A 15028-nucleotide genomic window follows, 5' to 3' on the forward strand; every position below is an offset into this window, starting at 1 on the left:
AGACACTAGTTTAGATTTAATGTAGATTTCGAGTGAAAGTCAGGACCATGTTTTCTGTTCTGTCTGTAAACACACTTTGAAACAGGATTCGACATCAGTTCCTGTGGAACTCACGTTTTCTTTCGCTCTGCTGATCTCTACACTCCAGAGCTGGCCTTTCTAGCACTAAAGATTCCTTCATGCATTATTCATCGGACAAAACCAGAACCGCAGTGTTTTATTCAAAAAGAAAGCACCCTTGATGTGGTGTAAATCCTGAAGCGAAGTGCTCTCTCTGAACTAGCGCATGCCACTAATGTATATTTAATGTGTGTGTGTGTGTATCACACTCAGCAGTTGCACCACTCTGGGTTATGAAGTTTCATCATGGGCCCATGTCTCTCCTCTCTCAGTGTTGAGTGGAGCAACTGATAACGGCGTTTCACATTATCTTAATATCAGTACCACATTATACACAACACAAAGAACAACAGTGAGACGGAGAGAGTGTGTGACGGAATCAACACTGAAACAATACAATAAAGTACAACACATTCAACTGAATCAACACACTGAACTGAATCAACAACACTCTGAACTGAATCAGCAACACACTGAATTGAATCAACAACACGCTGAACTGAATCAGCAACACTCTGAACTGAATCAGCAACACACTGAATTGAATCAACAACACTCTGAACTGAATCAGCAACACACTGAATTGAATCAACAACACGCTGAACTGAATCAGTAACACTCTGAACTGAATCAGCAACACTATGAACTGAATCAGCAACACACTGAACTGAATGAGCAACACACTGAACTGAATCAGCAACATGCTGAACTGAATCAGCAACACACTGAACTGAATGAGCAACACTCTGAACTGAATCACCAACATGCTGAACTGAATCAGCAACACACTGAACTGAATCAACAACACTCTGAACTGAATCAGCAACATGCTGAACTGAATCTTTTTTTTTCTCTACACGCTGTTTGCACTGTTATTGGAGTTGCTTTTCATCTCATTGTACATGGGTATAGTGACAATAAAGGCATTCTATTCTATTCTATTCTATTCTATTCTATTCTAACAGTGTACTGAATCAGCAACACACTGAATTGAATCAACAACACGCTGAACTGAATAAATAACATGGAACTGAATCACCAACTCTCTGAACTGAAACCACAACACTGAATTGAATCAACAACATGCTGAACTGAATCAGCAACACTGAACTGAATCAGTAACAGTGTACTGAATCGCCAAAATTCTGAACTGAATCAGTAACACACTGAACTGAATCAGCAACACTATACTGAATCAGCAACACACTGAACTGAATCAGCAACACTGTACTGAATCAGCAACATACTGAACTGAATCAGCAACACTGTACTGAATCAGCAACACACTGAACTGAATCAGCAACACTGTACTGAATCAGCAACACACTGAAATGAATCAGCAACTCTGTACTGAATCAGCAACACACTGAACTGAATCAGCAACACACTGAACTGAATCAGCAACACTCTGGACTGAATCAACAACATTCTGAACTGAATCAGTCACACATTGAACTGAATAAGTCACACACTGAACAAAATCAGCAACACTGAACTGAATCAGCAACATGCTGACCTGAATCAGTAACACACTGAACTGAATCAGCCACATTGAACTGAATCAACAACACTCTGAACTGAATCAGCAACACGCTGAATTGAATCAACAACACGCTGAACTGAATAAATAACATGGAACTGAATCACCAACTCTCTGAATTGAAACAACAACATTGAATTGAATCAACAACATGCTGAACAGAATCAGCAACACTGAACTGAATCAGTAACAGTGTACTGAATTGCCAACATTCTGAACTGAATCAGTAACACACTGAACTGAATCAGCAACACTGTACTGAATCAGCAACACACTGAACTGAATCAGCAACACTGTACTGAATCAGCAACACACTGAACTGAATCAGCAACACTGTACTGAATCAGCAACACACTGAACTGAATCAGCAACACTGTACTGAATCAGCAACACACTGTACTGAATCAGCAACACACTGTACTGAATCAGCAACACACTGAACTGAATCAGCAACACTCTGGACTGAATCAACAACATTCTGAACTGAATCAACAACACTGAATTGAATCAGCCACATTGAACTGAATCAGCAACACACTGAACTGAATCAGCAACACTGTACTGAATCAGCAACACACTGAACTGAATCAGCAACACTGTACTGAATCAGCAACACACTGAACTGAATCAGCAACACACTGTACTGAATCAACAACACACTGAACTGAATCAGCAACACACTGTACTGAATCAGCAACACACTGAACTGAATCAGCAACACACTGAACTGAATCAGCAACACTCTGGACTGAATCAACAACATTCTGAACTGAATCAGTCACACATTGAACTGAATAAGTCACACACTGAACAAAATCAGCAACACTGAACTGAATCAGCAACATGCTGACCTGAATCAGTAACACACTGAACTGAATCAACAACACTGAATTGAATCAGCCACATTGAACTGAATCAGCAACACTCTGAACTGAATCAACAATACACTGAACTGATTCAGCAACACTGAACTCAATCAGCAACACACTGAACTGAATCGGCAGCTTGTTGAACCGAATCAGCCACACTTCTTTCTTTCTTTCTTTCTTTCTTTCTTTCTTTCTTTCTTTCGAGAATACTAGCTGTACATAGTAAATCTGATTGGTTGGGGTTGTCCCAGTAATCAGCTTGGTTTTTCTGTGATCTAGACAAATCAGACTTAGAAACAGAAGATAAATCATCAAGTATGTGTTTTGATGTTTTGATCTAATCAGTGTACACATTAAGTTGCAAGCCAAAGAAATCAGGAAAACACTTCCAATTCATTATGACTTTAATAGCCAGTGATAGCATTAACACTTCTCAGATTTGATGTTCAGGAAGAGGCATGGTGATGGCAAGTCTGTGTGTTTTCATCGTCCTATTTACTTACTGTGCATTTTAAAGATTAATAATATCGATGGCAGCCGCCGGGGGCGTTAATGATTGACAGGCAGAGACACTAAAGACAAATCCTGGATCCAAGTGCAGAGTGATTTCAACAGAGTGAGACATGCAGCTGAGTTTTCATAAAGAACTCATACTCAGTACACAGTTTGTGAGGAGTGAGTGGGTGAACTCATGTAACAGAACCTGCAGTGTTTGAAGAGGGAAACTTGCATCAGATTGTTGCAGGATTCTTTAGTTGAGGGATAAAGGAGGGTTGCAGCAGAGCAAGAGTTCAGAGAGCATCACATACGGTAGCTGTGAGAGAGAAAATTTTCATTATTACCATTTTTGCAATTCAAGTAACACACTGCAGTTATTTACATCTTTTATATCTCATCTCATCTCATTATCTGTAGCCGCTTTATCCTGTTCTACAGGGTCGCAGGCAAGCTGGAGCCTATCCCAGCTGACTACGGGCGAAAGGCGGGGTACACCCTGGACAAGTCGCCAGGTCATCACAGGGCTGACACATAGACACAGACAACCATTCACACTCACATTCACACCTACCCTTCTTTTATATTTATTATCGTTTTGCACACTTTGAGATGAGCACAGATGAAAGTGCTTAATGTACAGTCTCGAAAAACATACAGAACCATAATGTACAGACCCATAACGTACAGACCCGTAAAGTACAGACCCGTAACACACAGACATGTAACGTAAAGACCCGTAGCATATAAACTCTTAACATACAGACCCGTAACATACAGACCCATAACATAGAGTCGTAATGTACAGACTTGTAATGTACAGACCCATAAAGTATAGCCCCATAAAGTACAGACTCATAACGTACAGACCCATAACACACAGACTCGTAATGTAAAGACCCATAAAGTACAGACTCGAAACATACAGACCCGTAACATACAGACTCATAAAGTACAGACCCATAATGTACAGACTCATAATGTAAAACACGTAACATACAGACCCATAACGTACAGACTCATAACGTAAGACCTGTAACGTACAGACCCTTAACGTACAGTGCTGAGTTTCCCAAAAGCATCACAGCACAAAGATCATTATTAAATGGTAGAGTGAGCAGCACAATGAACACTTTCTCTCCTACTTAAGATGCTCTCAGCATTAAGAGTCTTTTGGGAAACCCACCACAGACCCGTAATGTGGAGACCCATAACGTATTGCCCCTTAACATACAGACCTGTAACATACTCACCCATAACGCAGAGACCCGTGACGTAGAGACCCATAACGTAGAGACCTGTAACATACAGACCTGTAACACACAGACTCATAACATACAGACCCATAACGTACAGACCCGTAACATACAGACCCATAATGCACAGACCCGTAATGTACAGACTTGTAACATAAGACCCGTAACATAAGACCCGTGACTTACTGACCTGTAACATAAAGACCTGTAATGTACAGACCCGTAACATATGATCTGTAACATACAGACCCATAAAGTACAGACTCAATGTACAGACCCGTAATGTACAGACTTGTAACATAAGATGCGTAACATACAGACTCATAACATAAGATCCGTAATGTACAGACCCGTAACATACAGACCCCTAATGTAAGACCCATAACGCACAGACCTGTAACATACAGACTCATAACATAAGACCCATAACGTACAGACTCGTAATGTAAGACCTGTAGCATACAGACTTGTAATGTACAGACCTGTAACATAAGACCCTTATCGTACAGACTCGTAACATAAGACCTGTAACATACAAACGCGTAAAATACAGACCCGTAATGTACAGATTCATAACATAAGACCCATAACGTACAGACGCATAACATAAGACCTGTAACATACAGACTTGTAACCTACAGACCCGTAAGACCCATAATGTACAGACCTGTAATATACGACTCATCATTTAAGAACCATAACCTACAGACCCTTAACATACAGACTTGTAACATAAGACCCATATCATACAGACCCGTAATGTACAGACCCATAACTTACAGACCCCTAATGTACAGACACGTAACGTACCAACTCATAAAATGAGACCCATAACATAAGACCCGTAATGTGCAGACCCATAAGGTACAGACTCGTAACGGAAGACCCGTAACATACAGACTCATAGCATACAGACCCATAACATACAGACTCATAACATAAGACCCATAACATACAGACTTGTAACCTACAGACTCGAATACCCATAATGTACAGACCCGTAATATATGACTCATCATTTAAGAACCATAACCTGCAGACCCTTAACATACAGACTCATAACATAAGACCCGTATCATATAGACCCGTAACATACAGACCCATAAGGTACAGACTCATAATGGAAGACCCGTAACATACAGACTCGTAACGTACAGACCCGTAACATACAGACTCGTAATGGAAGACCCGTAACATACAGACTTGTACCTTACAGACCCGTAATGTACAGAGCCATAACGTATCGACTCATAACATAAGACCCGTAACATAAGACCTGTAGCATACAGACTCATAACAGAAGACCCGTAACATACAGACCAGTAATGTACAGACTTGTAATGTAAGACCTATAACATACAGACCTGTAATGTATAGACTTGTAAATTAAGACCCGTAATGTACAGACTCGTAATGTAAAACCCATAACGTACAGAACAGACCCTTAACGTAATGTACAGATCTGTAATGTACAGACCCGTAACATGCAGAGTTGTAACATACAGATTCGTAACATAATACCTGTAATGTACAGACTCGTAATGTACAGACTGGTATCATACAGACTCATAATGTAAGACCCGTAACGTACAGACTTGTGACATAAGACCTGTAACATACAGAGCCATAATGTACAGACCCATACCATAAGCACCATAACATACAGACCCATAATGTACAGACCTGTAACATATAGACCCATAACATACGGACCCATAATGTACAGACCTGTAACATATAGACCCATAACATACAGACCCGTAATGTACAGACTCATAACATAAGACCCATAATGTACAGACCCATAATGGACAGACTCGTAACATAAGACCCATAATGTAAGATCCATAATGTACAGACCTGAAACGTACAAACTTGTAACATAAGACCCACAATGTACAGACCCGTAATGTACAGACTTGCAACATAAGACCCAAAATGTAAGATCTGTAACATACAAACCCATAATGTACAGACTCGTAACATAAGACCCGTAACGTACTGACCCATAACGTACTGACTCATAACGGAAGACCCATAACATACAGACTTGTAACATAACACCTGTAACATACAGACTCGTAATGTAGTGACTCATAACCTAAGACCCATACAGTAACATACAGACTCATAACATAAGACCCGTAACCTACAGAATTGTAACCTACAGAATCATAACATATAGACCCTGAACATACAAATTCTTAACAGAAGACCTGTAATGTACAGACTCGTAACCTACAGAATCATAACATATAGACCCTGAACATACAGATTCTTAACATAAGACCCGTAACATAAGACCCGTACCATATAGATCCATAACATACAGGCTCATAACGTATTCACTCGTAACATAAGACCCATAACATACAGAATCGTAACTGACAGACTCATCAGACCCATAATGTAAGACCCATAATATACAGACTTGTAACATACAGACCTGTAACATACAGACTCATAAGATGCATAACGTACAGACCTGTAATATATGACTCATCATTTAAGAATCATAACCTACAGACCCTTAACATACAGACTCATAACATAAGACCCATATCATACAGACCCGTAACATAAGCCCCGTAAAATAACACCCATAATGTACAGACGCGTAACGTACCAACTCGTAACATAAGACCCATAAGGTACAGACCCGTAACGGAAGACCCATAATGCACAGACCCGTAACGTACAGACTCGTAATGTACAGATTCATAACATAATACCATAATGTAAAATCTGTAAAATACAGACCCGTAATGTACAGACTCGTAACATAAGACCCATAATGTACAGACCCGTAACGTACAGACTCATAACATAAGACCCATAGCATAAGATCTGTAACATACAGACCCGTAACTTACAGACCCATAATGTACAGACCAGTAATGTACAGACTCGTGACATAACACCCGTAACGTTCAGACTCTTAATGTAATGACTCATAACCTAAGACCCATAACATACAGACTCGTAACATAAGACCTGTAACACACAGACTCGGAACCTACAGACTCGTAAGACCCGTAACATAAGACCCATAATGTACAGACTTGTAACATACAGACCCGTAATGTACAGACTTGTAACATAAGACCCATAACGTAAGATCCGTAACATACAGACCCGTAACTTACAGACCCATAATGTACAGACCCGTAACGTACAGACTCGTAACGTAACACCCGTAACATACAGACTCATAACATAAGACCCATAAACAACAGAATTATAACATACAGACCCTTAACATACAGATTCGTAACATAAGACCCATAACATACAGACTTGTAACATAAGACCTGTAACATACAGGCTCATAGCATACTCACTCATAATGTAAGACCCATAACTTACAGAATCATAAACTACAGACTCATAAGACCCATAACGTAAGACCCATAATGTACAGACTTGTAACATACAGACCTTTAAAGTACAGACTCGTAACATAAGACCCATAATGTATAGACCTGTAACATACAGACTGATAACTTACTGACTCGTAACGTAAGACCCATAACATACAGACCCATACCATACAGACCCATAATGTACAGACCCCTAACGTACAGACCCGTAATGTACAGACTTGTAACATAAGACCCATAACATAAGACCCGTAACTTACTGACCTGTAACATACAGACCCGTAATATACAGACCCATAACATATGATCTGTAACATATGGACCCATAACGTACAGGCCCATAATGTACAGACGCCTAACGTACAGACCCGTAATGTACAGACTTGTAACATAAGACCCGTAACGTACAGACCCGTAACATAAGACCCGTAATATACAGACCCGTAACATACAGACCCGTAACGTAAGACTCATAATGTACAGACCTGTAAAATACAGACTTGTAACATAAGACCCGTATCATAGACCTGTAACTTAAGCCCCGTAACATAACACCCATAATGTACAGACCCGTAACGTACCGACTCATAACATAAGACCCGTAACATAAGACCTGTAACATACAGACCCATAAGGTACAGACTCGTAACAGAAGACCTGTAACATACAGACCCGTAATGTACAGACTCGTAACATAAGACCCGTAACGTACAGACTCATAACATAAGACCTGTAACGTACAGACTCGTAACGTATGACCCATAACTTACAGACCCGTAATGTACAGACCCGTAACTTACAGACTTGTACCGTAAGACAAAATAAAAGGCAGAAAGAAAATTAAAACGTAACAAAGAAATAATAAAGAAAGACAGATAAAATGGCATTTCGCAAGATTCACCTTGACCAAATATTTTTGTTTACCATGAACAAACTTCTGGCAGAATTCTGGTTGGATATTTCATGACTCTTCATGGTAGAATCGGTAGAGTTCAATAATTTTTTTTCCCTTGGCATGGACTCGACTTATAAGCACAGTCCATATATTTTCAATCGAGTTGAAGTCAGGACTTGTTTTAAGCTTAATGTTAGCCTGCTTTATCCTCCACAACCAGCTCTGATGCGTGTTTGGGTTCATTGTCCTGTTGCAACTCCCAAGTCTCAAGTCGTGTTCAAGTTTCTGATGGTTTATGCTGAAGAATTCTGAGGTAGTCCTCCTTCTTCATTATTCCATCCACTTTGTGCAATGAACCAGTTCCACTGGCAGCAAAACAGGCCCAGAGCATGATGACCCTACCACCACCACCAGCTGGTACAGTGTCCCTCTGTACATGGTGGTCATTGTGGCCAAACAACTCAATCTTTGTCTCATCTGACCACACAGCTTTCCTCCAGAAGGTTTTTTCTTTGTCCGTGTGGTCAGCTTCAAACTTTAGTTAAGCTTGAAGGTGTCAATTTTGGAGCAGGGAGTTACTTCTTGGATAGCAGCCTCTTAGTCCATGGGGATCTGAACTGTAGACAGTGATCCATCAGCTTCCAGTTCATGGCAGGGCTGTGCCATGATGGTTCCCAGGTTGTTCCTCACCATCCAAACCAATTTCCTTTCAGCTGAGGGTGACAGTTTGGGTTTTCTTGAAGCAAAGTGTCTTGGCAAAGTGACTACACCTCACAATAACTTGGATACAATTGTTTGAACTGATCTTGGAATTTGCAGTTGTTTGGAAATGGTTCTATGAGACATTCCGGAGTTGTGCATATCTGCAATCCTCTCTCTCAGATCTGCACTGAGCTCCTTGGACTTTCTCATTGTATTGTGTGTTGGTCAATCCAGTGAGTGCTGGAAACAAACCCTTTTTATGAAGGCACAGAGAAGCTACCAGCTGTAGTCAGTCATGATCACTAACAGGAAGTTAAGAGACCTCGGCCTTGGCAAGATAAGAGACATTTTGGAAGTTTCAGCACCTCTGAATTAATAATCTAAGTGAGCGTATGTTAATTTTTGACCCTGTGTTGATTTCAGAAAACCAAATAAAAAAATTAAAACTTGTGCACCAAATTCTAGTATGTTTTTATTAAAGCTGTATGCTGTACAATCATTCTGCCACAGAAAAAGAACAGTTTAAAGAAATTACTGAAAGCCCAAATATTGCCATGACATTCATATCCAAGATGACATTCATGTCACTGTATGTAAACTTCTAACCGCAACTGTGTGTGTGTGTGTGTGTGTCATATATTCCATTGTGATGTGTTTTTTTCTGACATGTTGTAGATAAGCTCTTTCACTCTGTTATATTTAGTTGAGATGTATGAGTTATTTAAATTCCCTCTTTATGTTGGACTGAATAGAAAGCATTACATCGCACTCTCTCTTTCATACTGACATCATTTCCGTCACTCCTCCACTTCTCCACTTCAGCACAGAGAGCAGAACGGCAGCAGATGGAAAAACACAAGCGCTCGAATTTCCTTTTTCCAACTCAATTGCCGTTGTGTCATGTGACCTGCTCCGTGAATGGCGCCATAACTGTATGTAGTGCAGGAAGTCGGGAATGAGCAATGGAATCCAATTTAGAGATGTGTGTGTGTGTGTGTGTGTGTGTGTGTGTGTGTGTGTGTGTACTGATAATGGGTTCTTCATGGTCACTAGAGAGTAATAACACACTGATAGTGACAATTCCCTTCTACACAATCTCTATAAAACACAAGGGCATTTTAAACACAAAGTGTAAGAGAGAGAGAGAGAGAGAGAGAGAGAGCGAGAGAGAGTGTGTGTGTGTGTGTGTGTGTGTAGAGGCTATTCAGAGTTCTGGAGTGAACAGAGTGTTTGGACCAGACAGTCAGATCGATAAGACAAGACAAAGAACTTCATAATTATTGGCACCTTTCAAGGCTGTACTGTAAAATAAATTATCTTACACGCGGTGATTTAAATTTCTACTGAAATTTATTTTTATGCAAATTATTTTTATATATTAGTTTAAACATACAGTATGAATAAGATATTTGAGGAAAACAGGTAACTTGGGGGTATAACTTTGGAAAAGAACCGCAGACAAGCACAATAATGTGTAGATTACGGAATGGTGTGGAAGATTAGGGAATGTTGTAGCAATGTTGCAGGAATGTTTACGAACAATTTGTTTTCTAAAATGGTCACATTTCAAAAAGTTACAGGATGCTTTGAAAATTGATGAACCTCGAGCAAGACTTTGCCAAAGAACCTTAAACCTGCAACAGACAGAAGAATATATAACAGACGGAATGTTACAGCGTTAGTATTGTACAAGCATTTAATTAAGTGTTACCTAAAAACTTTATCAGGACAAATGAAAAAAAATGTTTTAAAAAACCTTACGTTCCGGAATGTTGTAGAAAGGTTTGTGAAACGTTTGAAAATGTTTCTGATACGCACACAAAACATGATCGAAAGTAAAGGAAGGTTCTGAGAAAAGTAATATTCAGGAAACTTTCGGAAAATGTTCTGGATTTATTAGACGTTTATATCCCATGTATGTGCAGCACGTACATGGGATATAAAAGTGGATATCAGAAGATGATACCGTACAAGAATGCATAAAAATTGTAAAATGCTACTTGTGAAATTAACTAGTGAGCTAATTGTGGCAGCAGGGGCATGTCTATTAACAATCTTGCATTTAGACGGTTGCACCAATTGACTTCAAATTTTCAGAGTAGGTGGCCAATGGTCCGTAGATTACCTGATTAAATTTTGGGGGTAATCGGGTCAAGGTAAAGGTCAAGGTCACTGGAAAGGTCAACCTTTCGGTCAAAATAACATATTTTCCATTATAACTCAAAAACAGTTGCCAATAGACAGATGTTTATTATGATGAGCGTATAGGAACTCCCATATGGCCTTTCATTTGACAACATGATCTTTGACCTTGAGTGACCTTGAAAGGTCAAACTCAAGGTCACAGATTTTCAGAGGGCTGTAACTTGAAAACGTTTGATAGTAGACAGATGTTTACCATTATCAACTTATAGGAAGTGCCATATGGGCTTTCATTTTGCACCATGAACTTTGACCTTGAGTGACTCTGAAATGTCAAACTCAAGTTCATGGATTTTCATAGGACTATAACCTGACAGCTGATGATTGAGAAATATTACCATTATCAACATATAGGTATAAAATAAGTGCTGCTGGGTGAGGTTTGTTTTGCCTGGCAACACTCGTTGAGTTGTGGTTTTGGAAATAAAACCAAAAATGAACTTGAACCCACCTGCCTGTTCATTCAGTGTCTACCACTTTCAGGGAAACGTTACACTAACGTTAGCTCTACAGCATGTAAGTTCAGCTTACAATGGGATCTCATCTCATCTCATTATCTGTAGCCGGTTTATCCTGTTCTACAGGGTCGCAGGCAAGCTGGAGCCTATCCCAGCTGACTACGGGCGAAAGGCGGGGTACACCCTGGACAAGTCGCCAGGTCATCACAGGGCTGACACATAGACACAGACAACCATTCACACTCACATTCACACCTACGGTCAATTTAGAGTCACCAGTTAACCTAACCTGCGTGTCTTTGGACTGTGGGGGAAACCGGAGCACCCAGAGGAAACCCACGTGGACACGGGGAGAACATGCAAACTCCACACCGAAAGGCCCTCGCTGGCCACGGGGCTCGAACCCGGACCTTCTTGCTGTGAGGCGACAGCGCTAACCACTACACCACCGTGCCGCCCATGATGTGATCTTATGAGAAAAAAACAAACAGGCAGTTTTGGGGATTTTTTTTTCTGTATGTTCTGAAAAGGTTTTTTTGTCACATTTGTGAACGGTTAGATAATGTTTCTGCAACAAAGTCACTTAATTTATGTTCGTATTTGTGGCTTAGAAAAACTTTCCAGATTTTGAAAAATCTAAATTTTTTACTCAACTGATCTGAGATCAGCCCTCGAAACCGCTTGATAAATAACATCTGTGTTTTTTTCTCTGGAGGAAGACAAGCAATCTGTATTTTTTTCTCATTTTTCCCCCCACTGCTCCTCCATCTGCTTGTTGTGGTTCATCATATCGTTGCGTCTCACTCACATTATATTACAAGAGCACTAGATCAGGGTGATGAGATTATCTGCTGATCTGTGCGCGTGTCATTTGAGACGACGAGGAAAAAAACACACACTTTTCTCTCTCTACTCATTCAATTACACCCTCTCTCTCTCTCTCTCTCTGTGGCTAATTCAAGCTAGGAGCCCTTTCCCAAAGCACTTCCTGATTATTAGATTAACCACATCCTGTCCAGCTGTGTTTATTTTCCTCATAACTCTCATTTATGAACTCATTTATGAGCTAAAGTGTAATATTTAAAAAAAAATTCAAATAAACAAGAAATTGAGTCACGTGATGGAAAAGAGGAAGCAGAAACCCACCTGCTTTTCTGAAGTAGAATTCTCAAATAATCCTCGTCTTTGTTATTTAGCAAAGAATAAAAGAATAATCTTGACAGTAATAATGAAGTGTTTAAATATGAGTATTAGCTACTCAGCTAGCCATCCGACTCTGAGTTACACCACAGCGCTGCTTCTTTCTGATTGGTCATAATCTTAAAATCAATGCGTTATTGTTGCTACAGCAACAGCTCATTCAGAAAAAATGATTTATTTCTAGATGATTCAAGTTTCCTGGAAGGAGAAACATCTTTATTTATCACCGATGTAAGGAGTCTCCAGTGTGAGCGCTTTGTAACAGTCAGTTCCTTTTGTGTGTGTGTGTGGGGGGGGGGGATACTTATGCAACAGAGAACAGGAAGTAGACAAACAAAAAAGGGAAGAGGAGGCGGTTTTGAACTTTAACGGGATGTAAATGGCGTTTCAAAAAAAATTTGATGTCATTTCACAATCTAATAATTTTGCCAATTCTCGTTCAGTTGACCTCAAATTTTAACAGCACGTGTGGAAACAGGTCAAAATTTTATGTGTAATGTTTTTTGTTTTTATCTTTTTAGGTATAGAAATGCCATTCACTGGAAAAGAAAAGGTGTTTTGTGTGTTAGAGTACGTTCGAATACAGTCGAACAAGACTGTGCAGCGTGCATTTATGAGAGAATTCTCTAAAAATGCACCAACTGTGGGCGGCACGGTGGTGTAGTGGTTAGCGCTGTTGCCTCACAGCAAGAAAGTTCTGGGTTTGAGCCCAGCAGCCAGCGAGGGCCTTTCTGTGTGGAGTTTGCATGTTCTCCCCGTGTCCGCGTGGGACAGGTTAGGTTAACTGGTGACTCTAAATTGACTGTAGGTGTGAATGTGAGTGTGAATGGTTGTCTGTGTCTATGTGTCAGCCCTGTGATGACCTGGCGACTTGTCCAGGGTGTACCCCGCCTTTCGCCCGTAGTCAGCTGGGATAGGCTCCAGCTTGCCTGCGACCCTGTAGAAGGATAAAGCGGCTAGAGATAATGAGATGAGATGAGATAATTTTGAGGAATAAATCTTGTATTACTAAACATTAAGCCTGTTCAGTTTCATCTACCTCGACTATGTAGTTTCTGGGATATTTACATCTCAAATAATATCAATTTTTTGAAACACCCTGTATATAATCAGCGTCGTGTCGTGTTCTGACACAGTGGAGCTTCTGTGTTCCTGCAGGGAAAGATGGAAAGTTTTGATGGTTCGAGTTTCATTCAACTCTGCACTCGTTCTTCTCTCGCTCTGCTCAACACTCATCTGCACCCTCCTGATTCATCCTGTGGACAAACTTAATCATTCTGTCGTCTATATTACCCCTGTTCTCTCTCTCTCTCTCTCTTTCTCTCTCTCTCACTCTCACTCTCTCTCCCTTTCTCTCTCTCTCCTTTCTCTCATGCTCTCCATCTCTCTCTCACTCTCTCTCCCTTTCTCTCTCTCACTCTCTCTCTCCTTTCTCTCTCTCACTCTCTCTCTCTCCTTTCTCTCATGCTCTCCATCTCTCTCTCCCTCTCCCTCCCTTTCTCTCTCTCACTCTCTCTCCCTTTCTCTCTCTCACTCTCTCTCCTTTCTCTCATGCTCTCCATCTCTCTCTCACTCTCTCTCCCTTTCTCTCTCTCCTTTCTCTCTCTCTCCTTTCTCTCATGCTCTCCATCTCTCTCTCTCCCTTTCTCTCTCTCACTCTCTCTCTCCTTTCTCTCATGCTCTCCATCTCTCTCTCCCTCCCTTTCTCTCTCTCACTCTCTCTCTCCTTTCTCTCATGCTCTCCATCTCTCTCTCACTCTCCCTTTCTGTCTCTCTCTCTTCCTTTCTCTCTTGCTCTCTCAATCTCCCTTTCTCTCTCGTTCTCTCTCTCTGGGTTAATTCCATTTTACTTACACACACACACACACACACACACACACACACACACACGCACACACATGCACGTTTGTT

Source organism: Neoarius graeffei, chromosome 3 (genome assembly GCF_027579695.1).
Source record: "Neoarius graeffei isolate fNeoGra1 chromosome 3, fNeoGra1.pri, whole genome shotgun sequence".
Classification (NCBI taxonomy): Eukaryota; Metazoa; Chordata; class Actinopteri; order Siluriformes; family Ariidae; genus Neoarius; species Neoarius graeffei.